General features: G+C 47.5%; 1 long non-coding RNA gene across 1 annotated transcript; it reads right to left on the bottom strand.

Moving 5' to 3' along the window:
* Window positions 1-705: 705 nt before the first annotated feature.
* LOC102120848 (uncharacterized) lies at window positions 706-3,629 on the bottom strand. The gene is made up of 3 exons (XR_275129.5): window positions 3,189-3,629; window positions 2,087-2,177; window positions 706-901 (listed from the first exon to the last, which is right to left on the bottom strand). It is a non-coding gene; the product is annotated as an uncharacterized lncRNA (long non-coding RNA).
* Window positions 3,630-25,808: the final 22,179 nt, after the last annotated feature.

Below are 25,808 nucleotides of genomic sequence, written 5' to 3'. Positions count from 1 at the left end.
TTTTCAGTAATATGCACATATGTAGACCTGCTCATGTCATCTACATAAGGATATAGGCACACTTACACAGACTAGAATCAACACTGTCAGCGTGCAGTGTGCACAACGTATGGTAAGAGTAAGTACTGGTCAGGCGCGGTGGCTCGTGCCTGTAATCCCAGCATTTTGAGGCCAAGGTGGGAGGATTTGATGAGAACAGGAGTTCAAGACCAGCCTGGCCAATATAGTGAGACTCTGTCTCAAAAAAACAAAAAAAAAAAAAAGTGAAAAAAAAGAGTATTATTCAGATAAACCTTTCCTATTATTATATATATGTATTCGCAATGTATATATCCATATATTCACACATATATACATATCTTGTTAAATTGTTTTTGGTTTTACACATACGTATATGCACACACACAATAGAACACGGGCTTCTTGCTGTGAGTTTCGGTCGGGGAGATTGAAGCCACTGTCTAAAGCACCCTTCAGGAGTGGCTCCCAGGGCTCCGCGAGCCCCTGAGAGGGAAAACTGCTTGGAGCCCCTGGCAGTTCTATCCTGTGGCCCCACTGTGCTGCCAGGGAGCGCGGGCAGGGCAGGGGGAGCAACGGGATGTTCATTTATTTCCTGAAGAGGCCAGGGCATAACATTAATTCTAAATGTAACAATTAAATTCCAATTAAAACTCAATTTTAAATGTGAAAGTCTCTAATAGGTACCAACCGACGTCTCTCTGCATCCATGAGAACTTCCGGGTCCCCTACGTCAAAGTTATAAGCAAAGCTCGCACCAGAGAAAGTTCCGATTTTTCATGAACCTGAGTTGGATTCTCAGGAACCAAAGATTAGAGTATTGATTCTTCCAGCATCCAGCACATCTGATAGCACCCGGGGGGGTTATAAACGGCAACAAATCCTGTGAAGTATCAGCCCAGAGAACACAATCTTTATTTTACAACACTTACAAAGAGATCCCCTAAGGTTTATTTTTAAAATAAATAACATTATAAAAAGCAATTTTAGTCACCAGCCTGTTGTTACAGCAAAATATCTGAGCCCCAGACTCCTAGGCAGATGCCATCGCCAGCCTGTGTGTGATTAGGAAAACGGGGTCTGGTGAGGGTGGTGCCCCACTCAGTTGAGAGGTTCCCCTCTCAATCCCTGTCCATTTATCCTGCTGGGAGCTCTGTGGTTTGGGTCTCTACGTCTTCCTTTTTTTTGAGGTGTTAGATTTTTCCCCAAGTCAAAAAGGGTGGCATCCTTCTAAGTTACCAGCTAAGAACATCAAAACCCCCAGGGCTCCATGTCCCGCTGAAGGTCAGGGCGAGGCCTCCGCCCCTCAGCACCAGCCCTCCCTCTCCTTCCCCCTCCATAAAGAGGACCAGGTGTGGTGGCTCACGTCTGGAATCCCAGCACTTTGGGAGGCCGAGGTGAGCAGATCATGACGTCAAGAGATCGAGACCATCCTGGCCAACATGCTGAAACCCCATCTCTACTAAATATACAAAAATTAGCCAGGCATGGTGGCGCGTGCCTGTAGTCCCAGCTACTTGGGAGGCTGAGGCAGGAGAATCGATTGAACCTGGGAGGCGGAGGTTGCAGTGAGCCGAGATGGCGCCACTGCACTCCAGCCCGGTAACAGAGCAAGACCCCATCTCAGAAAAAAAAAAAAAAAAAAAGGAGGAGGAGGAGGACGAGGACAAGGAGGAGGAGGAGAAAAAGTAGGAGGAGAAAGAGGAGGAGGAGGAGGAGAAGAAGGAGGAGGAGAAGGAGAAGGAGAAAATGAAGGAGAAGGAGAAAGTGAAAGAGAAGGAGAAGGAGAAAGTGAAGGAGAAGGAGAAAGTGAAGGAGAAGGAGAAGGAGAAAGTGAAGGAGAAGAAGAAGAGGACAGGTGCCAGGCAGACATTCCTAGTAGGAAAGCTCTCATTCAAGGGGTCTAATCACAGACCCCCAAAGTGTCCTGTCTGTGGACAGAATTCCAGCAGTCTGGAACTTGCATAGAGAAAAAATGACTTTTTTTTTTTCACTAATCTCTAGCTGAACATTAGTATTTCCTTCCATCATTAACATACACAACAAGTCACAGAAGCAAGAACAGTACCTGGCACTTGGTCACCATTTAGAAATCACAGCTACTTTCATATGACACTACGTCTGTTCCATGAGTCTCAGAATAGCGTTCGTGCCCATCACTACATGGAAATGAGAGTAGTTATCAGAACTGTTGATAGATCTATGAAAACATTAATTTTTTAAAGAGCACAAATTAAAACAAATATTTGGGTAAATATTTATCAGTGTAATTGATTTCCTTTGTAACCCAGAGCGTTTTATTTTATACATTCAAAAACATTCTGCTATTAAGGGGCCCACAGAGGTCATGGCACCCAAAGAGGAAGGAACCCCTGCCCTCACCAAAAACTCAGCTCACGGGGCCGACACACACAGGAGACCCCTAACCAAGGCTGTGGGCCACATGGGTGCAGACTCTGAGAGAGGCTGCGGGGAGATGGTTACTCCTCGGTCATCCAGCAGCATCTTCGCCATATTCACACTTTATAATAACTAAACTGACTCAAAGCGTTTTGTGGAGCAGAAATGGCTGACGGTAATCTCTTTTTTCTCACATAACAGTTTACGGACAGTAAGCAAGCCATTGCACTAGAACCCCACAACTGCTAGGCTGGCAAGCTGGGTATGTTGTCATTTCTTAAATAAAGAAGCTGAGACACAAAGGAATGTAATGCTTTGTTCAGAGTCATTGAATCCACCTGCTGGTGGCAGAGCGAAGCCTCGCAGCTGTCTTCTGACACCAAGTCCCGGCACCTGGCTGGGCTGCCGCTCCAGGGGCGGGCATACCTTGCACCTGCGGGCATATAGTGCACATGCGCCCTGTGCTGGCCCCGCCTTCCACACCCGTGCCCAGCCCCTTGGTATGAACTTAGGTGCATGGGACACCCTGTGACGATGATCATTAGGACAAGTATGCACTTGCTTATTGTCCTGGGAGTCCCTTGGCTTCTCACAAGCTTGAAGCACTGCGCCCCCCATTGTCCCAGTGCCATGACAAGCCATGCAAAGGTAAACAATAGCAATAACTAATGGTCACTAAGCGGGACAGTCCACTTTCCCCAGAATATCTGCAAAAATGCATGCCAAAGGTAGTACGCCATTTCCATTTCCCGACCCGCTGCTGCACTTACAGTCCTCCTGCTTCTTCTCCAGCTGGGTCTCCCAATAAAATCCAAGGCCTGGAGAGGGAGGGTTCTGGCTCCTGGCCCCTGTCACTGGGCTGGCCTGGATGGTGGCCTGGCAATGCCAGGGGAGCCAGCTTCATGCACACCAGTCCTCTCATCTCCCCGTGCAGGGAGTAGGAAGGACACTTTTCCTCCCATTTTACAGATTCAAAAATAGAGCCCACCAGTGTGTGTGCAAGCCGGGTTGGCACCTGAGTCCCCACCCTCCCCTCTTGGTTCAGTGTAGGACAACAAGGGCTCATGGGCTCCATGCCTGCTGCATGAGACTGAATTATCCTTCCTCTCTGTTTTACAGTCAAGATCCCCCCACAAAAGGACTTTCTGGCAAAAACAGCTCTTTGTCCTCTTCCCCTGTCTTCTGACCTCTTAAACTTCCCTCCAGCTTCTGGAACTTCTTTGAAGGGAATCTCCCTAAACTACTCGTCACAGAATTACATGGGGTGGAGCTGGAACATTTTTGCTTAGGATGCAAGATCCTGTTTAAACTGCACTCTGTTTCGAAGCTCTGGTGTTTAGCCTCTCTCTGTCTCCTGGGCTTGTGGGGGTGGGCAGGGGTGGGAGTGGCGTGACTCACTGCAATAGGTTGCATATAAACCTTGTTGGTGCAAGATGGGTGAGTATTCAGGTGCACATATTTGAATGACCACCTGCATATCATCAGGCCTTGGATAGCATCTCTACTTTCTTGGGAGATTGGAGGTAAGGATACAAAACGCTGCAGAGACTCACCGAGTCTCCAAGCAAGAAAAGAGTCAACAGCAGCTGAAAGTTGTGGGGGCAGGGGATGGTGAAGTTCAGGACCTAGCCCTGTTGAGCTTGAGCAAGGTCAAAATTTTCCTGACATCTTCTGGGTATTTCCACAGTTGAGAATGCTAAATGGTGTGGGCAGGTTGCTGGGTGCCAAGTACAACATGATGGACAGCTGGGCACTTACTGGACCCACGCTAGTGGCTGTACTGCTGTGTGGCCAGTCCTGGCAGTGGGAGGTAGGAGATAACCAGGGCTTCACAAAGAGAGAACAGATATTTCCTCCACAGTGAAGGAGGAGCTGCCACTCTCACCTTCTCTCCACCTTCTGGCCAGTGTCTCTAACATGCTCAACACCTGGGGTGCTTGCTAAAGATACAGGTTCCAGACCCTGTCCCACAGCTACAGAAGCCAGCTTCCCACTCTGGGGAGCTGCAGTTCAACAAGCACCCCCCTATGCCCATGGTTCCCGAATACTGATGGGCATCAGAATCTCCAGACACTTGTCAAAATCCATGCCTTTCCATTTACCCCAGTCTATGAATCAGCATCTCCAGAAACCAGGCCAGATGATTCTCAGGCATCTAAAGTTTGAGATCCTACTTTGGATGAGTGATTTTCAAAGTGTAGTCCCCAGACAAGCAGCACCTGTGTCACCTGGGCGCTTGTTAGACATGCACATTCTGGGGCCCCACCCCAGACCTCCGGAGTCAGAAACTTGGGACGGGGCCCCGCCCTCCAGGTGAGAGCCACTGGAGTAGACTGTGAGCTTCCCAAGGCCAGGGACTTGTCCTGGTCACAGCTTAGAGTGTGGGACTTGGTGCTGAGTCAGCACTGGGGCTCTCCCTGGCTTCTAAGAGAAGTGAATGAGTTTTGCTCACCACTGACTGCCCAGGAGACCCCACCTGGGCCAGAAGGAGCTGCCTGCTGTCTCCCTCTCCCAGGTGCCAGAACACAGCTCCTTGGGTACCTGTATTTGCGGGGAAGGCTGCTGTATGGGGAGAGAGCAGGCCTTGCCCTCAGTCTGGCTAACTCCTTACAGCTCCAATTTAATCTATCTTTCTCTGCAGCTGCAAAGGAATTGCCCCGTGCCTTATGCATTTCGCCTCAGAGTCCCACGAGTGCAATGTCCAATGTGGGGTGTGCTTTCTCTACTTGCTTACAGCACAGAACAAATATGCCTCTGCTCCTATATGAACATGAACTGCTCATTCTAGTGATGGCTCTGAACAAAGCCAGGGGCCCCCTTTAAGTTGGCTTGAACGTTTGCATTTCTGTTCTAGTCCTTCTCATTTACAGAAAACACATGGAGCCCTCCAAGCCCTTGCCACCCCTTTCCAGTCCTATTCCGCTCTTCCCTCACCCTTCCCAGACCAGCTCAGCACCCCTCATCCGGGAAACTTCTCTAGCCCTTTCCAGCCCTGGCTGATCCACCTGCTCTCCAAAGGTGAAGAAGCTGTTGCCTTCCATGAGTATTTGGCACTTTGGGGCTCTCTTGAACCTTTGTCTTATTTCCCCACTAAAAATGACAGTCTGATCAGGGCAGGGTCAATATTTATTGTTTTATTTTCATTCCATCAAATTACTCAGCACCCCAGAGAGTTTTGATCATGAAGGTGCTCAGTAAGTGTTGGACGGCAGCATAGAGGTCAAGCACAAAAGCAAGAAACCACATGGCCACTGCTGCGGATGAGTGTCTCTGGATGTGCCCACACCCTTAGAATGGTTCCAGATCAACTGGGCATCTGTCCAGCAGCCTAGGAGTGGGCTTTGGATCCTTTACAAAAACAAGAAGGCAGTAGCACCCCTTGAGAACTATGCTGCCCTACAGTTAACCTGCCTCTAAGGTACAGGCCCTTCCAATCTGCTCAAGTGTGAGGTCAGGAATTCGAGACCAGCCTGGCCAACATGGTGAAACCCCATCTGTACTAAAAATACAAAAATTAGCCGGGCGTGGTGATGCACACATGTAATTCCCAGCTACTCAGGAGGCTTAGGCAGGAGAATCACTTGAACCAGGGAGACAAGAGGTTGCAGCGAGCCGAGATTACGCCACTGCACTCCAGCCTGGACAACAGAGCGAGACTCCGTCTCAGAAAAAAAGAAAAAGAAAAAAAAAGCAGGGAGAAGGACCTTGGAATAGGCTTCATCAGACCTGTGTTCAAATTAATCACTACGTATTATTAATATCAGAATAAAAGTTAGCCTTCAGCTGACCTCCGCCACTGCTCTCCGCTGGCCCACTCCAGAGGGATCGGCTCTGCACCCTGGATTTCTGCCCTGCCTGCACCCTCCCAGGAAGACGCTGCCTCTGCCCTGTGTTGGGGGGCATTTGAGTTTGGAGATGAAGGAGAACTGGGAAGAGAAGACAGGAAGAGCTTCAGTCATGGCCGGAGAGACGCACTGGAAAGTACGGCAGAAGAATGCGGTCAGAGAATGTGGGAAAATTGGAATGCTGGAAGAAGGAGAAATGAAATGAGAAGAGGTGCTGGGGATAAGTTGGATCCCCTTTAATGTACTTCCAGAAGTGCAAATAAATGATGGGATTTCCTTTACATTGATCTTCGATGATCAAACTGTGCTTCTTAAACTAAACATGATTCTCAGAGACAGTCACGGCTGCAATGCGGTTACAATGATGATGAGGAGGCTTTCCTGGCCCTGGAGCTAACTACATCCCACGCAATTGGCCCCGAGACAGGTACTGCTGTCATAATGACCTTGCAGGTGGGGACAGTCAGGCAGACAAGAGGTTGCCCCAGGCCCCACAGCTGGCCAAGGCAAAGCCCAAATTGGAGTTCATGCTGGTGCCAGGTGGGTGCTCTCAGACACTCCTGTCCTGTCTTTAGGCAGGGCCAGCCCCTCCCCATGCACGGCTCCAGCCAGGCTCTCACCCCTTTCCTTAAAAGTGAACCAGATCCAGGACCAACAGCTGGAGACAGCACTCTGGGAAGCTGATCCCCAAGTTGACATCTGAGGCTCAAATTCTCTCTGATTCAACCCCACGAGGAGCCAGCTGGGGTCTGAGCCAGGGCAGCAGGGACAGAGCTGCCGCCGGGGGTCTGCTGCCAGCGGGCATCGCCGCGGAGGGCGCAGCCTGCGGGCGGAATGGAAACCAGACAGGGGCTCTCCAGGCCCACCGGGCCGGCCATCCGGAGGGTCTGCAGCTAATTAAGACTGAAGGGAGCACTGAATAACCCTTTTGTGGATCAAAAGCACTCTGTTGGAAACCCAGCTGACAACTCCAACAAAACTGACTTCATGGTTTCTTATGAGAAAACTGTGAATACATCGAGGACTGAAGAAGCGCTTTGTTCCAGACCTTCGTGGGAGCACCAGAGATTCGGATTACAAAGCGGCCCTGCCCGGCTGCAACAAACAGCACCTGGCTGAAGTCAAGGCTGTCTCGGTGTAGGAAAGCCAGAAATAACACATTACACTGAAGCTGGGGCACGGTGTGGCCACGACTGCTCGCTCGTGTGCTTCATTTACAGAAAAGGACACACATATCCCACCCCAATCTGATCAGAACCAGACAAGACTGGAAGGCTGGGTACAAAGCACACTGAGCCCCTCCCCCAAGAGGGTCTCCACTGAGCCTGTATCAGGATGGGTATATCCCTTCGCCTCTGCACTCCAGGCTGCACTCGGGAATCACCCAGAGCTTCAAACACGCTCCATGCCAGGATCCCAGCCCCAGGGATGTAATGTAATTGACCTGGGTGCAGCCTGACGTCAGCATTTGTAGGAGCTGCCTGGGTGTCGTGGGTTGGATGGTGTCCCCCACCAGAAGATATGTCCACCCAGAACCTCCAAATGTGACTTGACTGGAATAAGGGTCTTTGTAGATGTCAGTAACCCTTTTCCCACTTGCCCAAGAATGCTCCCCGGCAGCATTTACTGGAAGATAATTTTGCTACAAAATGCCTTGGTTTTATTATTATTTTCAAATCGCTCTAGTATATTGACTTTGGAAACAAAACACATCATTCCATTTATAGCATTCTGGTTTTAGTAGTGGCATTTCCATTTACAAAACTATAGTAACTCTCGAGTGCTGAAAATGTCACACCCTAGAAAACGCAGCCTTCCTACACGTGACGTTAACATCGTTCTTGAGCCATTATTGGCCAGAGATTCATTTGATGAATCCGATTCTTCCGAAACAGATGATTCTGATGATTTAGACGATTCTGATGTTAGTTCTGTGTAGAAATAACTCCAAGAACAGTTTCTGTATTTTATTTTCACATTAAAAATCCATCAGACTTGCTTCAGCCTCAAAGAGCACGTTTATGTAAAAAAATGAGTACTGGCAGCAAGCTGCACTTTATTTTCTAAACAAGAAAAGGGTGAAGGTAAAGATCTCTAGATGAGATCATCCTGGACGAGGGCAGGTCCTAAATCCAATGACTCGTGTCCTCATAGGAGACAGAAAAGGAGCCCCTGCAAACAAGGCCATGTGAAGACAGAGGCAGAGACTGGAGTCATGCTGGTTCCATACAAGGAAGGCCAAGGATGGGGGTCACCAGGAACAGGAGGGAGGCCTGGAACACACGCTCCTGTGCAGCTGCCAGCAGGGGCCACCCTGCCCACACCTTGACTTTGGCCTTCAGAACTGTGAGGGAGCAAATTTCTGTGTTCTAAGCCAGCGGTCCTCAACTTTTTTGGCACCAGGGACCAGTTTTGCGGGAGACAATTTTTCCACACACAGAGGGGATGGTTTTAGGATGACTCAAGGGCATGACGTGTATCATGCACTTTATTTCTATTATTATTACACTGTAATATGTAATGAAATCATTACACAACTCACCAGAACGAAGAATCAGTGGGAGACCTGAGCCTGTTTTCCAGGAACTAGGCAGTCCCATCCTAGGGAGATGGAGACAGTGACAGATCATCAGGCATTAGATTCTCATAAGGAGCACACTGCCTAGATCCCTCGCAGTTCACGATAAGCTTCAAGCTCCTTTAAGAATCTAATGCCACCACTGATCTGACAGGAGGTGGCGCTCAGGCGGTAATGGTCACTTGCCTACACTCACCTCTTGTCCAGTACTGGTCCATGGCCTGGGGTTGGGGACCCCTGTTCTAAGTCACCCAGGTTTGTTACAGCAGTCCCAGGAAACTCATTCAGCAGGTGGATTTGGGTGGCCCTAATCTAATAAGACTGATGTCCTTATAAGAAGAGGGGATTAGGACACAGACACACACAGGCGGATAACGCTGTGAGGGTTCAGGGAGAAGAGGCCTTCTACAAGCCAAGGAGAGAGGCCTCAGGAGGAATCAACCCTGCCCACACCTTGATCCAGGGCTCCAGCCTCCAGAACTGGGAGGAAACAAACGTCTATTGCTTAAGCCACCAGTCCATGGTGTTTTGTTAGGGGGCCCTCGCAGACTCATACACTAGGTACTTGATGTATGTTATTTTACCTGATCCTTATGGCAATTTTGTAAGTTGTGTTTAGGCCCTGTAGTCCTGGAGCCAGGAGTTTGAGACCAGCCTGGACTACACAGTGAGACTCAATCTCTGAAAAATTAAAAAGTAGCCAGATGTGATGGCACATGCCTATAGTCCCAGCTACTCAAGAGGCTGAGGTGGGAGGATCACTTAAGCGCATGAGTTCGAGGCTGCAGTGAGCAGTGATGGTGCCACTGCACTCCAGTAGCCTGGACAACAAAACAGGACCCCATCTCTTAAAAAAAAAAAAAAAAAAAGGAAGTTGTTGTTTTATTATTATTCCCTTTTTGCAAATGAGGAAAATAAATATAAAAGGTTAAGTGGCCCATCCAAACTCACATATATGGTAAATGTCAGAGCCAGGATCCAACATGGCCTATCTCAGGTCACAGCTGGCGCCAGGGTCCCTGGTTCTGGGTGGCACCCCCGGACGCAGGGGCCTTAGAGGCTGGGAAGTGCTCCCTCCCAGCGGGCAGTCTAGAGCCGGTGATGCTCACTGCTTTGCCACCCTCGGGCCTAGAACAGAGGGCTTTGCACGTGTCTCACATCGTCTCAGGGCTGTTTAGTCCCAGGTTGAGGGTAAGAGGAAGGAGGAGCCCCCAAGGCCACAGTTGGGGTCCTCAATGAACATCCGGGGGCAAGAAAACCTCCAGAAGGTGCACTTTCCATCAGCAGCCTGGGGGGGGAACGAAACTTTTCTATGAAGAAAAGATGCATTCACTTAAAACAGGAACGAGATTTAGTTCCCTTCAATAAGCACTGCCCATATTCTATATTGAAATAGGCTGTTTTTCAGTATTTTACCCAGAGTAGCTAACTTGATCCCCAAAACACACCAGCAAAATAAGTAAAGGAAGAATCCCTCCATTTTACAAGAAAATCTCAGGCTCAGAAACGTCTGTGTTTGGGAGGGTGCGGTGGCTCACGTCTGTAATCCCAGCACTTCGGGAGGCCGAGGCGGGTGGATCACCTGAGGTCAGGGGTTTGAGACCAGCCTAGCCAACATGGTGAAACCCCATCTCTACTAAAAATACAAAAATTAGGCAGGCATGGTGGTGGGCACCTGTAGTCCCAGCTACTCAGGAGGCTGAGGCAGGAGAATTGCCTGAACCTGGCGGGTGGAGGTTACAGTAAGCCGAGATCAAGTCACTGAAGAAATGGCTGTGCTCTCTGCCTCAGCTTCGTCTCTGCAAAACAGTGCCCCGGCCTCCCGGGCTGTGGGGAAGACAAAATGAGGCAATGGACCCAAATGACAGGCACAGCAGTCACCAAGTAAGTGTTCAGTTAAAGGCCATGCATGACAATGTTGTGCCCAAGGTCTTAGCACTAATTAGAGACAAAGCCAGGACCAAGCCCCCTGGATTCTAGAACCTTCTGTACTCAGCACAACACTCTCTGCACCCTGCCTTTTTTAGGAAGTTGATTCATAAATTCAAAAACAGCCCAACTCAGATGGTCACACTCCCCTGTCCCCTCTCCTCTCTCAGGCCCAGCCCCTGGACACTGACCACTCCCCACTCTGCTCCTCCTCCCACCAGCCCCATGGTGGGGAAGGCAGGGCAGTTCCCTAGCATTCAGCTGGCTCCTAAGTGTCAGTTGAGTGATTTCATGAATGAGCAACTACCCTGATTACTCTGATGACTCTGAAGGTTCAATTTTGATTTTTTAATTTCTATGTCTCATAGTTAGTATTGCCAGTAAGAAACAAAAGCCTGATTTATAGATTAAAAAACAAATCTTCTCCATGGCTCAATAAATATTGACTCATGAACACAAGATAAATACCACTTAGTAAGAGCACTGTATAAACAACAAGAGGTTGAACATATACATTGGAGATGCGAGCTAACTCCCTGCGTTGAAAAAGTAGGTCATTTGGGCCGGGCGCGGTGGCTCACGCCTGTAATCCCAACACTTTGGGAGGCTGAGGCGGGTGGATCACGAGGTCAGGAGATTGAGACCATCCTGACTAACACAGTGAAACTCTGTCTCTACTAAAAATACAAAAAATTAGCCAGGCATAGTGGCATGTGCCTGTGGTCCCAGCTACTCGGGAGGCTGAGGTAGGAGAATCGTTTGAACCCGGGAGGTGGAGCTTGCAGTGAGCCAAGATCGTGCCACAGCACTCCAGCCTAGGACAATTTTTTTTTTTTTTTTTTTTTTTTTTTTTGAGACGGAGTCTCGCTCTGTCGCCCAGGCTGGAGTGCAGTGGCACGATCTCGGCTCACTGCAAGCTCCGCCTCCCGGGTTCACGCCATTCTCCTGCCTCAGCCTCCCAAGTAGCTGGGACTACAGGCTCCCGCCACCTCGCCCGGCTAGTTTTTTTGTATTTTTTAGTAGAGGCGGGGTTTCACTGCGTTAGCCAGGATGGTCTCGATCTCCTGATCTCATGATCCGTCCGTCTCGGCCTCCCAAAGTGCTGGGATTACATGGCCTAGGTCATTTTGAAGTAACAGCAAAGCAGAAACTCTTTAACATGGGAAGATGCTCATAATAAATTGGCGACAAACACTACGTATACTAGGCCCCTTAAGTTAGGAAAGATCTACCCCAAATCCTTAGCAGTGTATTTGAGTGCAGAGAGTAATGTGGATGTTTTACCTTTTAATTGATCTGTATTTCCTACAATGAGCAAACAATAGGACTTTCAAAACAAAATAACTTTATTTAAATAAAATTAAGCAAGGTGTAGTGGCTCATGGCTATAATCTGTTATCTGAGAGGCTAAGGCAGGAGGATCTCTTGAGGCCAGGAGGTTGAGACCCACCTGGGCAACATAGCAAGACCCCATTTCTACAAAACGACAGCAAAAAAGTAGCTGGACATGGTGGCAAGCACCTGTAGTACCAGCTACTCAGGAGGCTGAGGCAGGAAGATCGTTTGAGCCCAGGAAGTCAAAGCTGCAGTGAGCTATGATCAAGATGCTGCACTCCACCCTGGGCAACAGAGTGAGATCCCATCTCTAAAAAAATGAAAAATCAAATGTCTAAAAAAAAAAAAAGCAATAAAGGCCAGCACAATGGCTCACGCCTGTAATCCCAGCACTTTGGGAGGCTGAGGTGGATGGATCACGAGGTCAGGAGTTCGAGACCAGCCTGACAAACATGATGAAACCCCGTCTTTACTAAAACACAAAAATTAGCCAGGCGTGGTGATGGGCACCTGTAATCCCAGCTACTCGGGAGGCTGAGGCAGGAGAACCGCTTGAACCCGGGAGGTGGAGGTTGCAGTGAGCCGAGATTGCACCACTGCACTCCAGCCTGGAGGACAGCGCAAGATTCCCTCTCAAAAAAAAAAAAAAAAAAAAAACTCCTAATCTTCTGTGCCTGTGTGGCAAGCTATGAACTCCTTCTCCTTCTCAGAAGAATGTTTTTAAATGCATTAAATAAAGCATGAGGTGGGGAGACTTCCGAAGGAAACCAATGATACTAAAACATACAGAATTATCAAAACAGTTCTTATGCTTCTGTTATAAGAATAGATGGGCTACTTTAACATATTAAATAGCAAGAGCTAGCAGCAAGTCTAGTGAACTGGGCACTTGGAAGCAGCAGCGATGAGCATAGCAGTATTTCTGGATAGCTGTAACACTGTGTGCCAGTATCTGGGGAGCTGCTGCCACTGCTGTCTGATGCTCGCCCCACAGTGGAAGGAGATGCTAAATTCCGTTATGCGTTAGAGGTCAGTGAAAAGGAAGATGCAGTTTGTTCCTGTCCAGGCACAAGGACCCTTGAATTTGTCCATGGTTAAGAACAGCTCATCCAGGAACAGAGCGAGAGGCCGGGCTGTGCGTCCTCACCTCCTCTCCCCACCTTCGCATCCTCCTGGCTGCCTTGCGTTTCCTCTGCGGGCCTGGCTGAGCACACACACAGGCCTGGGGGAGACCGCAGTCACCGAGGGGCTGTCCGGCTGCAGAGACACATCTTCAGCCACATCTTCTGTAAAACAGTCACTATGGGATGACGGTGACTGGACAGTGGCTCCGTGCAGTCAGTATCTTTTGCAAAGATTTCCACCACATGCATCCTCCGCAGCCAACTCCAGCTGAGGCAGGATAGACCCTCGGCCAGTTGGGGCTTCCCAGCAGGTGTAGCCTGCTGCCTTCACCCCACACCTGCCACAAAATGAATCGGCCCCCTTTCCCTGTAACCCCAAGAAAAGCCTCAGGAGGAAGAAGGTGCTCATATAGAGAGAATGAAGGGATACTGCTCCTCATTCCCCACATGGCATAGCCCAGGTGTAGAAAGTGGCCAACATCCATTTAGGAAGCCCTGTTTCCCTAGCTGGGAGGGGCCCTGTCCTGCGGAGGAGGCCACTAGAAGGGACAAAATCATTTTGGAAGGAGCCAAGAGTAATACAGATGGCAGGTTGCCTGCCTTAGTTTAAACTGAATAAGCAAAGTCACGACCTCATCTGAGTCCCACACAAGGCACATCACTCATATGCTAACTTTTCTCAGCTTCCCTTTAAAGCCCGTTGGCGAGTAGGCCATGCAACCACGGGCCACAGCTCATGTATAGAGAATCTGTTTGTTGGGGAGTCATCTTCAAACCCAAAGAACAAGGCAAACCCTACCCCCAAGGAACCCAGGATGACTCCTTATTTCCCCATTTCATTCTTAAAAAGTACTTCTCCCAGGTTCCGGCGGAGTGCTGCTCTCATTTTAGAAGGCTGGCTAACTGTGGGTGCAAGTCATTTCTCGAAGCAGTGTCTGTTTTTTTCTTGAATGGAATTGTTTTGTTCATTTGTTTCACTTCCTCTTTGGGGATACTAAGTACATGAGTTCCCTTTTTCCTGGTATTAGAAGTGCGTCAGTTCAAGTATGAGTACATGAAAAGTGAAGAATAAGAGGCTGGCTCCATTGGGTGATGACATGTACCTGCTATGAGATTTGGGAAGCCGTGGCCTGTCATTGTTGCTCCCCCATTATTGTCTAGCACGTCCCCAGAATGAGAGCCAGTCTCTAAAGACATGCCCATGAGGCAGGCAGCACATAACAGACAGGGAAGAGGTCCCTTGGGGGCTTTGTCACCTGGAAGAAATCCCAAGGCTTATCCTAAGGACATGGAAAGCTGAAGAACAGGAAGTCACTAGTCAATGGCAGAAGGAGGACATCCAAGTCCCCATCAGCCTGGAACGCAGCCGACTGACAAGAGGTCAGTGCCACCATCTTAGCCTTGTGCTTTCTCTGCCCCTGGTAGGATTCCGAACTTTCCGAAGGCTTTGGCGTGAATGATGGATCCTCCCTATGAAGAGGACCACATCTGATGTATTCATTTACAGCATCTCAACATGATTCAAAAATAGATCAGTAAGAACATATTTAGCAAAAAAAAAAAACAAAAAAAAAAACAAATGCAAGTCATCAGATGCAAATGATGACACAGATTTCTTCCCAGGCCTAGATATGCAAACAGAAGCAGTGCAAGGGCCGTGTACACAATCATAGTGTGGGTGCAGATAAGACAGTAATTTCCCAGAGAGCTTTGGCTGATGGAATTCCACACTCCATGGCCACACAGCCTACGAGGGAGTAGATCACAATTTCACCCAGAACCACAAACGAGCCTCCTGGTGTCAGTTACCTTCTTTTTCAAGAATGATGCCAAGCTCTAATCCATTCTCACTGAGTCTTTGTGAGCTTAAAGTAACTGTATTTTAAAATCTGTCCCATTTGGACATGTTCCCAACCTCTTGCTCTCTGTTGGAAAAGGCACATTTCATGTTGACTATTCCCATGTCCCCCAATTCTTCTTTTCAATCCAAAAGCTGGGAACTTCTACTCTGACCACCAGAGCTTCTCTGGCAAGTAATTTTCCACTGCTACTTTCCTTGCTGTCCTTCTCTTTAAAAACCAACAGTATATGAACTCAGGATGTAGGGATCTCTTGTGTGATGCAGTAACAGGCAGAGTGAGGGGCAGCAGTGGGCTAGCAAAGAGGTGAAGGGTGAAGGAAGGCCTGGGAGCCAGGCAGACCCACCCCTTCCTGAGTATTTCCTCTGTTTTCTCATCTGGGCTGCTGAGATTAAGGAGATAAATGCATATAAAGCACTGACCGTGCTTTCCGGCCCAGGTCAGAACTCTAAACATGGGTTGCAGCCATGCTGAGGACTAATCTTGGCCCAGGAAAAGGCTGGAGGAGGCCCACCCAAAAGCAGATGCTTCCCAAGGCCCAGTCACTGCACAAGAGCCAAAAGCACACTCCAGATGGGACAGTTTGCAATGGAGGGGACCTGCTCTCCTGGAAAAGCCACCCTGAAAGCTTTCATTGGCCAGATCTGAGGGTGTTGAGGTTTGAGCCAACTGCAAAGAGGTAACCGCAGACCTTGGTTGCCAGAGAAGTCACTGTCTTTTCCAAGCAGCAGAACCACATTCGAATCCCTTGGAGCTTGTCAAGAGCCCTCAAAATCTTACTCTATGCAGAGACTGCCAACAAAAATGTGTCCCCTCGAATTATGGCACAAACTTCAGAGGGGAGGTAATTTAATGCACAGAACCACCCGCAAGGGAAGGACAGTGGATAAAATGAGAGATTCAAGAGACACATGGTGAAAAGTACCCACAGAGAAGTTGTGACATTGAATAATATTAAATTGCAAAGGATTTTAAGCCCAGATAAACACCATGAGCTAATATCAGCCAAGGAAAGTATGATTCAGTCAATGGAAATAGGCAAACAGTTCAATTAATGTTTATAAACAGGCCTTTTCATCCTTTTCCCCAGAGGAGGAAACTCGAGGGGTGTGTGGCCCACAAGGTGAGGAGACAGCGGCTGACTTGAAGTCTTTGGGCTCCTCTCCAGGCTTCTGGCAAGCAGAGACCATGCCAGGGGGTCCAGAGAGGTCCAGCCAGCAGCAAAGCCCACCCAGGTCTCACCAACCAGGGTACGGGTCACCTGCTGCTTCTGATGTGACAGCTGAAACTCCCAGATACTTCTTTTTTGACACAGCCTTCACCTACTGTTCTTTGAAAGTGAACTTTTGTTTTCAGATTCTTGAAAATCTGGAAGAGAATCCCACCACAAAAGCCACTCATCCCTCCAGGTAACAGGCATTCCACCGGGGGGGCAGCGAGAGACACGTGTGTCCACAAAGTCCCAGGGCCCCTGGAGCATGGGAACCATGGAGGAGGGAGTGGGAGAGGGTGCACAGGAGCCCATGGGCAGACCTCAGGCTGCACGTACCAGGCCAAGGGGGTGAGTCCCACCCAGGGTAAGTGCTGGGAGCCCATACCCTCCGAGCCTGTTTACAAGCCATGGGAGCTGCACCCACCCTCCCCATGGAGGCCCTGGGCTGTGAAAAGGAATTGCTTAAAAGTCAGGATAAGTATTGGCCTGAGGATGTCATGCTCCAATCAGAACGGGGACCGCTGTCATGGATCAGTTCATCCCCTCCCTGCAGCAGTTAGAAAAGGGGGCACCGATGCCATCATGTCAAACACCAAGATAACTGAAGTCTGCCAAGGTAGGTCCTTTCTCCCATTTCCTAACTTCAGCCTCTTCCTCCCCACGGCCTCCCTGCCCCAGGCCTGCGTGGGGCCCTCCTGCTGACCCCTGCCTCCCATCACCTCTGCACTGCCTCCCCGACACCCAGGCCTGTCCCACTTCCCAAGGCCTCGACGGAATCTGTTTCCTCTGCCTGTATCTTTCAACTCAAAGTTCATCAGATCAGTTCATTCCTCCACTGAGGCCAGAACTCCTGCTGCCTTTGAAAGCCACACATGCTTTTTCAGAAGATGACCTTTGGCAAAAAAACAATTTGTTCCTTTTCCTTTGGCCTTAGCAAGATATTAGGGAAGTGAGAAACACAGCTGGGCAATGAAGTGGAAGTAAACGTTGAGGGGGACTGAGCAAGACTTAGAAGGCTCACATCATAAGCAGTGAACGTGACAGGGCGCCTTCCTCCCTGGCAATGGTGGCCTGGTCCTGCCTGTGGGCTGCGTGCCTTTGAGGACAGGAAGCTATGTCCCCTGGTGGCGGTGGCGGTCCCCAGTCCACACACGACCCACGTCGCAATGGCCACCATTAGACACTTGTTCCAAAGCAAAGTCAGCCCCCTCCACAAAGACAGCCCCTCCACAAAGACAGCCCCCTCCGCAAAGTCAGCCCCTCCACAAAGACAGCCCCCTCCGCAAAGTCAGCCCCCTCCGATGCTGCTCTTCTTCTGCCGAGTGAGGAAGCCTCACACACACAGAGATTGCTCGTGGCATTGCTCCAACCATGGACTGCAGGTCATTGTCAGCATTTCAAAGTGTCCATGAAGGAATCACCCTTATTGAAAAACAAAACCAATAAAACCTGCTTTTTGCCCTTGGTGCCCTCCCTTGCAGAGCCCTTCCCATCAAGGAGCGTTCCTGCAATCACAGCGTCTCATTTGCATCTGTTTTTCATCAGAGGCAGAGTGTCAGCCCTTTTCCACTGGGGCCAGCAGGTCACTTTGCCTGGGAACAGAGCCATCAGGGACACCCAGCAATCTTTCCTCCTAATTACAGCATCCGTGCTAACCGCTCCAGGATGGTCCCCGCATAACTGGGGTGAAAATCTAATATAACACTGTCTGGAGATCTTCCACATTCACCTAAGCCAGGGTGCAGGAATTAAAGTGGCTCTGACATTATGCTCCTGTCCCATCTCCTGCACACTGATTTGCAAAGTGAAAATGATCCCCAGTACACAACCTGTCTCCATCTGCAACCTGCGAGAAAGATCAAAAGAGGCAGGACGACAGCCTGAAGGTTCCCCAAAGTCCTATGGAGGTAAAGGAGAGCTTCTCAGGGAGAGGCAGCCAGGTGGCCAGCACAGGCACAGTGTGGCGTAGAATTTTTAAGTCCCAATTTGGCGTGTCTTCTCTACAAAGCCTAACTCTCGATCCATGTTATAACATCCTCACATTGCTGTTCCCACCTTGGGTTCTCAGAAATCTGTCAATGCTGGTAGATGATGGAGACTAGAGTCACTGATTAGAGGCCAACACAGCACACATTCGCCCCAAATTGTCCTTGGGGTTTCCAGCAGCAGCCCCTTGCTAATGATGCTTGGTGTAAACTGACCCAGCCCCACACAGGAAGGCTTTGTGTGTCAGTTACCCCTAGGAAAAGGACAGGGTCAAAAGTCATCCCAAGAGGAAATCTGGCCCCAGCACCCAAGGCCTCCTCTGTCTCCAGGAAACTCTCATCTAACAAATCAGATATTAGCACCATGAACCCTGAGTGCCGCTTAACCTCTGAACTTATCAAACAACACCAGCAAACAGCCATTTACTCCTAGGTTACCCAAGGGTATCTAAAAGAGAAAACAGGAATGAAGGAACAGTTTTTCAGGATCTCAGTGGACATTTTATGGGCATATTTACTTGTTGGCGTCTTCACGGCTTTTCCCTAAAGACTATCATTATGGTAACAGACGGCTTCATCTTTAAGTGCTCAGTAAATAAAAGGGCTTTACATTTTTTTTTATTAATTTCTTTTAGGTTTCATCTCAATTATCTTAGGGGAAAAAAAAGGTATCTAATGCATTGACTAGGTCTTTTTAAACAGATTAATTGGCTATGATAAATTTTTCAGTTAGACTCAAAACTCACAGAACATGTAATCCTAGCCAGAGCAAATGGTGGCCTTCTGGAAAGGTGCCTGGCTTTCTCAGAGGCTCTCAGAATTTGCCATTACACTTTGTTGCTTTTATAGGGAGGGGAAGCAACAAGTCTTCTACCACCTGCAAAGAACTGCTTTCCTTGGTAACCTGCGGATGCATCTGCCCCTCGGTGGATCCATCGGAAGGAAGTGCCCTGTCTCAGTGTGCAGGATGACATAGAATTCTTTTGCCTGCCTAGAGCACCTAGCAAGTCCAGGCTTTCCCTCTTTCATTCTTTTGTTCATTGGTGCATCCAGCAAGATTTATTGAGGGCTTATCTTTGCCTAGCACTATGCTAGATGCTCTGAATACAGTAGTGGACTCCACCAAGTCCCTGCCCTCATGGAGCTCACGTGCTAGTGACACAAACCAAATAATACATAAGCACAGGGGTCCCCACCCACTGGGCCACAGCCTGGTACTGGTCTGTGGCCTGTTAGGAACAGGGCCACACAGGAGGAGGTGAGCAGCAGGTAAGCGAGCATTACTGCGTAAGCTCAGCCTCCTGGCAGATCAGCAGCATTCGATTCTCACAGGAGCGCAAACCCCACTGTGAACTGCGCATGTGCAGGATCTAGGCTGCACGTTCCTTATGAGAATCTAATGCCTGATGATCTGAGATGGAGCTGAGGCAGTGATGCTAGTGCTGGGGAGCAGCTGCCAATACAGATTCTTGTGAGCCGAGAGATTTAACTGCACAGTGACCATAATAAGTTAACTGCTTTCAGACTCGTATCAAAACCCTCTCAGTGAGTGGCAAGAGACAATTAAGCTGCAGGCTTCATGGTGGCAAGTGAACTTCAACTGTACAGCTGCATCCAGTGGCAATAAAAGTACGTCTGAGACAACTTCCCATCTCCATACATTCTGGATTAAAGTCAAGGCAGAATATCCTGTGGTTGCCAGAAAAGCACTGGAAAGCCTGCTTCCATTTCCAACATTCTATCTTTGTGAAGCAGAGTTTTCTGCAGTGACAGCAACCAAAACGAGATCACAAAGTAGACTGGACATAAGCAGCACACTTCAGGTGTTACTGTCTCCATTATCCCCAGATGGGACCAGCTCGTTGCAGGAAAACAAGCTCAGGGATCCCACTGATTCTACATTATGGTGAGTTGTATAATTGTTTTATTATATATTAAAATGTAATAATAATAGAAATAAAGAGCACAAGAAATGGAATTCCCTTGAATCATTCCAAAACCATCCCCCGCGCCATGGAAAAATTGTCTTCCATGAAACTGCTCTCTGGTGCCAAGAAGGTTGGGGAACCACTGCATAAATACACATGGAATATCACATCAGGTAGGGAAGAAAAATAATGCCATGGAAGGAGACAGATAAGAGCTCTAGGCAGGTTGAGGGTCAGCAAAGAAATCTTTCTGAGGACCCTGAATTTGAGCAGAGATCTGAGTGAAGCAAGGGAGGAAGCCAAATAAATATCTGGGAAGATTTTTCTAGACCAAGGAAACAGCAGTCCTGACCAGGAAATAAGTTTGCTGTGTTCAAGGAGCATCCAATAAAGAAGGTTAGAGTAAAGAAACAAGGTAGCAGGTGGTGAGAAATGAAGCTGAGAAGATAAGGCCAGGTCATGTAGTTTTTGCCAGCCATTCTCAGGAAATTGGATTTGATCTTTTTTTAATGAGGTTTTCCATCTGTCTCTGGTGGATAGCAGCTTTACTATAATGCACTTAAGTGTGGTTTTCCTCATATCTGTCTTGCTTGGGGTTCAGAGTCCTTTTGGAATAAGTGGTTTAAAGCCTGTCATCTGTCTTGGAAAATTTTTCATTATTATCTCTTCAGATATGACCTCTGTCTCATTTTCTCCTTTCTTCTCCTTGTTAGACTTTTACTTTGCTTTCTTATGTCTCTGGCTCTTTTCTGATTTCTTCACTCTGTGCTTCTTCTAGATATTTTTCTTATTCCAGTTCACTAATTTTCTCCTCAGCCGTGTCTAATCTGTATTAAACTTCGGAGCCTGAATTCGGTAATTTTTTCTTTTCTACAATTTTCTTTTGATACCGTTTTATACTTTCTAGTTCTCTGTCAAAATCCCCAATTTGTATTTATTCCCTTGACCATATTAAGCATGGTTATTTTAAATCCACAAATTTAGATATATGTCTCTCTCTCAACATTGTCTTGTCTCTTCACGCACCAGGTTATTTTCGTTGAGTGCCAGACATTGTATATGAAATACATGGAGATATGGAAGAACGTTACCTTTTCCAGAGAGAAATTACATTTACTTAGGTCTGAAATCTACAGCCCCTAACAATCCCTAACCTCCTTAATCCAATCTGAGGTTGAACGAATTCAAACCTAGGCTTAATGTATTGCAAAGGTCAGACTATTTCAGGTCAATATTTACTCCTAGGCTGTACCCTCATGTGGTTTTCCCAATCCAAATACTGAGATAATTGTGGGGGAGGGGACTCTGGGTCTCAAGTTCCTTGCAGACTCTGAATGCCCATGTCTGTTCTCCTATCCCTGTTGTCTATCAACAGCTCTGTTAGCTTCTCTCTCTCTCTCAGCCACCTCTTCTGGAAAAAGGATACCTAGGGGAAAGTGGTCACAAATGCTGGCTCACCTTTCCGTATTTTATTTCTCTCCCAGATCTTGTCCCTAAAATTCTTCACTGCTTTGTGAACTGTCTAGTGCCTTCAGACATTTTTAATATTTTCTTCTTTTCTAGCTATTCTCAGGAGAAGGACTGGCTTTTATTTTATGTGTGCAGAACAAATAGCTTGCAAAAATAACCCAAATTCTCCACCCCTCCTTCTACACACACACACACACACACACACGCACACATCTGCACACACATGCACACACACATTATTTATTGCTGGGGCTCAGAGGACAATACCCCAAAGTATGGTGCTTTATATGCTGAGCACATCTTAATTAAAGGAAATTGGAAAGCCTCAAAAACTACCGCAGAACCATGGACTTTCTAACCTTCTCTTGTTTCTCTCCACATTTGTCCCCTCCCCACAACAACCAAATGCAGGGAGGGGCTCTCTCTGGAATTTTCTTATTCGATTGAGGAAACTTCTTGCTAAAAGAAATTCAATTGTCAGCAGGGCACGGTAGATCACACCTGTAACCCCAGCATTTTGGGAGGCCGAGGCAGGTGGAACACTTGAGGTCAGGAGTTCGAGACCAGCCTGGCCAACATGGCGAAACCCTGTCTCTACCAAAATTACAAAAATTAGCTGGGCATGGTGGTGCATTTCTGTAATCCCAGCTACTTGTGAGGTTGAGGCAGGAGAATTGTTCGAACCTGGGAGGTAGAGGTTGCAGTGAGCCAAGATCATGCCCCCACAGCTTGAACGACAGAGTGAGACTCCGTCTCAAAAAGAAAAAAAAAAGGAATTCACTTGTCTTAAACCCCCTCCCTAGGAATCTTATCGAACAACCAAGAAAGATTAACCCCTAGAGAAGAGACTCAAAGTCTCTACATCTGGACAGACTTTCCATCTATTCTTCTAAGGGCAGCTCTGAGAGATTACTTGAGGATATGTACATACATAACAAGGTGGCCTTTGCTCACACTTCAGTTCCACCCCTCAATTTCCTATAACTTGTCCCCAAGCTAGTTTGTCCTTTGGTCCCATTCAGCATCCAAAGAAAATAATTTACAAACCATTGTCTGGTCTTCAGACCCATTCGTGCACCCTAAAAATCAGTGACTACCCTCTAAAATTGCCTGCAGCTCCCCACTTCCCTCCTTGCTACGATGAGGATATCAAAGCTTCAACCATCTGGCCTTCCATTGGTCCTCATATTTTGTATGGCTCCCATGCTTACGCATGTTAATAAATATGCCTGCCTTTCCTCCTGTTAATCTATCTGTTATTAGTTCATATCAGTGAATCGTCAAAGGGCAGAGGAAAAGCTTCCCTCTTCAACACTACATTATAAATTGTAAACATGTTCTGTTTTAATAATATAATATGTACCCCAGAAAATGTACAATGTGCACATTATTAAAAGATAGAAGGATGGGGAATGAGTAAATATAAATAAAATGTTTAATGGTTTCTGTACCTCCACACTCTGAAGACCTCTGGTCTAGGAACACTTGGGGGGCTGGAGGGCTAATTATTGTGGGGCAGGTGGACTGGGCTAGAGGTGATAAGAAGTGTTTAATTCAGAATTTATTTTGAAGGTGGAGTTCAAAAGGTTTGCTGATGAATTGGATGCGGGTATAAAAGCAAGAGAGGAGTCAAGGGTGAATCATACGTTTCTGGCCATTGACTGAGATGGAAAGGATCAGGCTGCACTGGGGATCAAGAGTCTGTGGTCCACACTGGCATGTTACAGACCCTGAAATCCAAGTCAGTAGCAGCTTTTCCCCACAAAGATCCCTTCCATTCCAGGGATGGAACTTCCCAGGGACACAGCAGAGGACATGTGTCCCTCAAGAGGGCAGGATTGTTTATCAAGGAAAAAAAATCACTTCTCTCCAACTGAAGTTGAACTCATAAGAAAGTTGTATAAATTTAAATTCCAGCTCTTCCATAAACCTTCCTCATTCCCACCACTTCCAAACTGTGCTAGCAACAGCTTTAGTGCATCTGGACGTTTCCCAATCTGGGCTCTTCAGAATATCCAATCTACAAGTTAATACCTATCCTGTGGCAGAGGAGGAGGAGAAGAGAGAAGGAGAAGGAGAAGCCAGAAAGCGAGGATGAAGAAAGAAAAAGAGAAAGGAAAGAAAGATGGATGGGAGGAAGGAAGGAAGGAAGGAAGGAAGGAAGGAAGGAAGGAAGGAAGGAAGGAAGGAAGGAAGGAAGGAAGGAAGGAGAGAAGGAAGGAAGGAGAGAAGGAAAGAGAGAAGGAAAGAGAGAAAGGGAAAACAGGAGGGAGGAAGGGGGGGAAAAGGGAGGGAGGAAGGGGGGGAAAAGGGAGGAAGGGAGGAAGGAGAAAAGGAAGGAGAGAAAGGGAGGGAGGGAGGGAGGGAAGAAGGAAGGAAGGAAAAGAAGTGAGAGAAAAGGAAGAGAAGGAGGAAGAGAGAAAAGGAGGAAAGGAGAAACAGAAAGAAGGAGGAAAAGGAGAAGAGAAAGAAGGAGAAGAGAGAAAGGGAGGAGGAAAAAGAAGAAGGGGAAGAAGACCATGAAAGTAAAGAAGTCTAAGAGGAGGGGGAGGAAGGGACAGCAGAAGAAAGGAAGATGGAGGAGCAGGAGGATTCTCATGACCAAGTCTGGGAAATGCTGCAATAAACAACATGCACATGTTGAACATGTTTCCTTACTGCGGGACTCCTCAGGGCCTTTAATATGCTATTGCACAATATGACTCTCACACCAGGATGCAGAGGACGTAGCCATTCCCTGACTTATTGTCTCCGAATGCTTATTAATAGCTCATGAGTAATTTTGCCCTGCTGAACAATCCAGGAGACATTGCTGTAGACCCCAGGTCAACAACTATAGCCCAAAGGCTAACGTCAGCCTGCCACTTGTTTTTGTATTGCCAGAAAGCTAAGAATACTTGCAACATTTTTAAATTGTTGGAAAAATTTAAAAAGAAAAACAAAACTTCATGGCAGATGAAAATTATATAAAGTTCAGATTTCAGTGACCCTTTATTTTTATTGGAATACTGTCTTCGTCATCTCAGGCTAATATAACAAAATACCATCAGCTAGGTGACTTAAACAACAAATATTTATTTCTTACAGTTCTAGAGGTTGGAAATTTGAGTCTAGGGTGCCAGCATGGTTGGGGTTCTGGTGAGAGCTTGCTTCCTGGTTTGCAGGTGGCTGCCTTCTTGCTATGATGAAAAAGAGAGCTCTGGTCTCTTCATCTTCTTACAAAGTCACTAATCCCACCATGGGGAGCTCCACCCGCATGATCTCATCTATACCTAATTACCTCTCAAAGGGCTTCAATACCTGGATTTGAGGGGGACACACTGAGTCCACAGCGACAGCCATGCTCATTTACTTACGTATCATCCGTGGTCACTTTTGAGCTACAACAGCAGAGCTGAGTAGCTTGCAGCAGAGACCGTTTGTCCCTCAAAGCCTAAAATATTTACAATCTGGCTCTTTACAGAAAAGTTTGCCGACCCCTGCTCTAGACTTCCCACACAACATAGCATTAAAATATGCATTGTCATTCTGTATTTCTTCACTGTTAACACATTTCCTCAGCTCTATTCACTACTCTGCAAGCAGGAACCATGCCCTATAATTTTCCGTTTTTGGCAGAATTTGGCATGGTGCTGAGCACAAGGACAGTGCTCAAACACCTCTGTAGTGGCTTTCGTGCCAAGCATTAGGTATTCACTGGGAGGCGACACTTTTCAAAGAAGGTCACTGGGAGGCACGTGGAGAATGGTAGCTTTGAGAAAATATCTCCTGGGGAAACAAAGCCACTCTGTGTTACTTAGAACAAGCAAGGACGGGTCTGCTGCATGGAAGAAAAAAAAAAAAAAAACAGCATTGAGTGAACACTGGCTTTTAAGTATACAGTGTCTTGATCATTTTTCTTTCAGGAAAGAAATTTAAACTACACGATTGAATTACATGGTATATTAGCTTCAGAGCACTCAACGCTGTCAGCTGGGAATAATAGTAATACCCCAGTCTGTGGTTGTTTTGAAAGTTAAGTGGGGGAATGGAACGAGAAAATATAAATAAAAACTGCTTTGTCAGTGGTTAAGGTGCTATATCAGCAAGTTACACACACCCTTCTGGTCAGACCCATCCTAGCA

The sequence above is a fragment of the Macaca fascicularis genome, chromosome 3 (genome assembly GCF_037993035.2).
Source record: "Macaca fascicularis isolate 582-1 chromosome 3, T2T-MFA8v1.1".
NCBI classification, from domain to species: domain Eukaryota; kingdom Metazoa; phylum Chordata; class Mammalia; order Primates; family Cercopithecidae; genus Macaca; species Macaca fascicularis.
The sequence above is the reverse complement of the archived record's forward strand: the minus strand, read 5'-3'. Positions and strand labels throughout refer to the sequence as shown.